Here is a 5000-nt window from a genome sequence, read left to right as displayed (position 1 = left end):
TGGCAACCGGCTAAATGTTGCAGGCTCTCATCCAACCTGTGAGATTCCTCCCAACAAGCCTTCTTTGTTCCTGAGCACACCACTAGAGACACCTCCCAACCCCGGACCCACCAGGCCTCGCGTCCCCTCTGGCCTCTCTGTCACCAGGCCAGGGCAGGCGTGTGGGGGGGCCACATCTGGAAATGGGACAGGCGCCTTTCTCCAATCTCTTCTAAACAGGGCTGCATTCACCAAAAGTGCCCTTGTACAAGCGCCACATGATCTAGGAGAAAGAATGTTTACACTCTCTCTCTTTAACAGGATAATGGGAATGGCAGTTCTTTCAGAGAAACCAGATTCTATTTAAAAGCTTTCTTTTAATATTTCCCTTCATTGATTGATTGACCGATCCAGACAGAAATTTTCATCACCTTGTTAGTCATCAATGTTATGTATGAATGTAAGCTGTATATTGCAGATACGGTGTCTGGATTGAACCGAAGATTAATTCTAGTAGGCTAAAGCCTTATCAAGCATTCCTGGTGCCCCTGGAGTCTTATTTTACAGCCTGTCTCATCATTGATTTGACTGAGTGCAGCAATATGATGCTCTGGCCCGTCCTCCCATAACGTAGCAGGCTCCGAAGTGTGCCACCGAAGTGCATTATGGGATGTCCTCTGCAGAGGCGCCACTGCTTCATTACAGGGAGTGGCTGCAGCTACAGGCGATAGGGGCGTGACAGGAGAGCCATGCTCATCATTTTAGCTGTCCCCCTGCTGGCTACTGGGTGGAACTGCACACAACTGAGAGATTGAGGCAGAGAGAGAGAGAGAGAGATAGAGAAAGAAAGAAAGTGGTCTCCCCCAGTGAAGTTAAATTGTTGAAGGTGAAGCCACCATCATCAACATCAGTCAGAGTTGAAGCTACATAATGCGTCATATAGCCGGTTCCTTGATACAGCTATCAAATCAGATTCTCTTCTGAGATGGTAAATTTTCAGAAACATTGAAATAAAATGAAACAATGAAACCACTGTTTAATCAGAGAAAGATAAGCCAGGGGAAGTGATTTTCATGTAGCACCGAGTCAGCCTCTTAACAAAGTAATCAGGCCATTCTCTTTGTATTGATTAGTCCACATGGTTTTCTGTTGCTTTTATCTGAGAAGGAGAGTGCATTAGTGAGCACTGAGGAATACATTCTAATTCTGCTGTAGACAGAGTCTAAGTAAATAAAAAATAATCACTAATGCTGCTGTATTGTCTCTGATGGTGTCGGGCAGAGCTAGGCATACTGACCCGTTTTATGTAGAGGGGACAGCAGCTTGTTCCTCCAGTGGGCTAGGCATATTTCCGTTAATGAGAAACTCCTCTTGTGTGTGTGTCATTTGGTGCTCTGCTGTTAATGGGTCCTCTGGCGCTTTGTAATGAAGGGGACTGTCAGGCATGTGCCATCGCATATCTTTCTTCATGACTATCTCTTAATGGTCCCTCTCTAGACTCAAACTCTCAAGCCAATTTCTGAGTTCCTTAAGCTGCATAAGAAAGTCATTTAGAGTACAGGGCATTTAGGGCTTTGAATTCAAACCGCAAATCAGTTCTCACATCAATGTCATATCAATACAATAGATACATGTGGATTGGTGGCAATAGTACAGATGTTTTGTTGCCTGGTAACACAAACATTACACTGCAAACACTATCTGAGAGGGCTTATGGTTGCCAGTCAATCACATTGTTTTGATTTGACGTAATGATTAGCATGAACAGGTTTAACTACATTGTTTTGGTTATTTTCCATGTTATTTGTGTACGCCTAGAATGTTCAGCCTTAGGAAGTGTCATGGTTATGGTAGTTATTCTTTTCACCTTTTCCAGCTGTTTTATCGTACTTGTGGTTATTTATTTTTGCATCTGTTTTATTCTTTTATGGACAGCATGAAAAGTCACTGACAGGAACTACCGTATAACATTGTTTGTGTTGAAATGCTTCTCTGCATTTCCATGTTCTATAATGCATACCATAATAATCAACATAATTCACGATTTTGACCATTCTCGTTTTTTTATCTCCTCGTCTAAAATATTTATATCTGTGTCTCTTTGTATGACTGCCTGCCTTTCCTCTTTGAAGGTCTTGATCACACACTTCAGGGATCCCCTAATCTCTTCCAATTCAGCACTTAAATTCAGTACTCAAATCTGTTCTGGTTCAAGTGCTGTGCAATGGTCGTTTTGAGTCTAGTCTCTTCTACACAGTTCCTGTAACATCAGTCAGATGTACTGACCTGCAGATGCCGGTAGTCTCATATTCTGTTATTACAGTTTACACACATTTTCAAAACTCTGTCTATTTTTAAAACTCTACACACAAAACCAAGAATTGCTCACATAAAATGCAAAATGCCTCAAATTTCCAGGAAAATGACAACATTCAAAATGTCATAAACACATCTCTAAAGCAAGAATTCGCCTCACATAATATGACATATTGGATACATCATGTACATGTATCCATCATTGTTGGATCACTGTTGCTCAAATCTTAAAGCGTTTCTGTCTTTCACTGGCTTCTATGTATATTTTCATTCAAGAGTGAAGGTCATCTATAGAGAAAAGTTGAAATTCACAGTAAACATGTAAGAAATATTGAAACTAAAAATAGTGATTTTTAGTGATGTAGATGTAGCTGATTTTGCTAAAGACATAAATTACTGTATTTCCAAAGAAAGAAATTACTGACTAGTATCAAATTACTTTGCTTTTTCCAAAGAAAATGCATTGCTGTGTGTGTGTGTGTGTGTGTGTGTGTGTGTTGGGGGGGGTTTCAACTGCAGAAACAAACATGTGCGTTACTAAGGCATTTCCGGAGGCACAGAAAACAACATTGAGCTAATGGTAACTTGGGAAAGAACATTGGTTCTGGACATTTCAACCAGAACCAATGTTCATTCATAGGCCTACACAAAGGCAATGATCGGATGGTGTTCAGTAAAGAATGTTTGTACATTGAGGATTGAGCGTGAATATGTAGCGAATAAGCGTGGCATTTTTTGTGTTTGTAAAACAAAATAAAGTTACTTCCTGTTAAATTTTTGTGTTAGTTAGAAAATTGTGTGTCGTGTTTTGCAAAATGTGTTCATGGAAGTTGAAGACTGAGTCAAAGACTGAGAGTTTGTGTATGGTTTTGCAGATTTAGTGTGGGGTTATGGTGTTTGAAAGACATGTTTAGAAAATTGTGTGACAAGCTAAGATTTAGGGTCCTATCTTGGCAATCTGAAAAGCATTGTCAGTACATTTAGGGGTGTGTCCAGTCCACATTCAGGGTGGTTTTGTTATCAAATGTCGGGCGCATCTTGTGACAGTGTGTCTTCAGCTGTGCTTCATACGCACCTTTCGCTATACTGTAGACCAGGTTTTTTTTTGGTCAGTGGTGTAATGCTTTTTAGATGGTGTAAGACAGCGATTTTTAGATAATGCACTAGACCACACCTTAGCTAGACCACACCTTAGCTAAACCACACCTTAGGTCGTTAATTGCCACACCCCTGGGCGCATTGTTTAATAAATGAGCAGCGCATGCGCTCATTTCATTTCTATGGAGGTTTTTTTGAGTGATGTGTCTCCTCATTAGAAAGTCTCTGGATATACCCACATACACAAAGTTGGCAAAGCATTTTTTATTTACTCACATTTCATTTGCTTTCATAACCCATCTAGTTCTGTAAAGGTTGCTACAGAGAATGAGACAGCATGCTTGGTTCACATAACCCATAACGTGACCCCAACCTGCCCCCCTCCTCCTCCACTAAAGCCCTCTGTTCACATTCCTTAGATGCGTTCATGGTGAGTGGGTCCTGGCTGGAGACTGGCTCCAGAAGTGTTTTGGGCTGGACTGCACTAGAACACCACTGACCAACCATTAGCATAGAGCACCACACTGAGAACGTCTGATCAACAACAGGAATCGGGATTCGGGAATCAGAAGAGTGTTGAAGAGCCCAATGGGACAGGTTTTCCTCCCAATCCAATGAGTCAGCTGACGGGAGCTTTTCAATTGGAGCCAAGATGCTAATGGCAGATGACCTGCTGTTGCGAGAGTGAGAGTGTGTGTCGCCGTCTCTGTCCGAAAAGGTTTCATCTCGTGGTTTGCTGATTGGATTTGCACATACCCCTCTGGACTCCACAAGTACAGATAAACAAACAACCTTTGTGCTCGGGTCAACACTGTTTGGATATGCAGTGTTTTGGAATTGTCATCTGTGTGTGTGTGTGTGTGTGTGTGTGTGTTTGTGTGTGTGTGTGTGTAAAGGGAGATATTTCGCAAGGAGATGGCAAATGAAACCCATGACCACTGCTGACCATTAAGACACTGCCTTGAAGCCCAGAGCCGATGAGCTCTTAGATGACCCCAAGCTGCTGTGGCCAAACGCACCCATATCTCTTTACATTCTCTCAAGGCCCTGACAAATGAGCCGGTGTATAAATAGCTAATGAGCTGGGTGTCAGCCAGTCAGATGCGAGGTGGGGAGAGGAAAAGTGGAGCGATGGGAGGAGGGGAGAGATTGGAGGAGAGATGGGGAGATGGGGGGAGGTAGGAGGAGAGGAAGATGGAGGGAATATGGAGGATGCAGGCGAGCGGAGGCCACGCCTGGCCACCAGAGGAGGTTGGGTGCTGCTGAGTCATTGAGCCTACAGCAGGTGCCAGAGACTCCCGAGGCTCAGACACCAGAGTCTGCAAAATGGACTTTATGATTGACAGCCACTATGAGTCAGCGCTCTCTCTCTCTCTCTCGCCCTCCCCCCCCTCTCTCTCTCTCAATTTATCTTCTGCTCTCTTTTATGCAGACTTCTCCTCTATCTTAGAACTCATGCACACCTCAGAGATCTTCAAATTGAGATTAGAGCCCAAAGCTAGTGATGGCCAGACGTGGTGAATCAACCCATCACAGAGAGGTTAAAAATAGTTATATTTCCTAAAACAGTTTGAAAGCTGGGTTGATAACAGACTGTTATGTCTGGA

Source organism: Alosa alosa, chromosome 18 (assembly GCF_017589495.1).
Source record: "Alosa alosa isolate M-15738 ecotype Scorff River chromosome 18, AALO_Geno_1.1, whole genome shotgun sequence".
Classification (NCBI taxonomy): domain Eukaryota; kingdom Metazoa; phylum Chordata; class Actinopteri; order Clupeiformes; family Clupeidae; genus Alosa; species Alosa alosa.
This window is presented reverse-complemented; position numbering follows the sequence as displayed.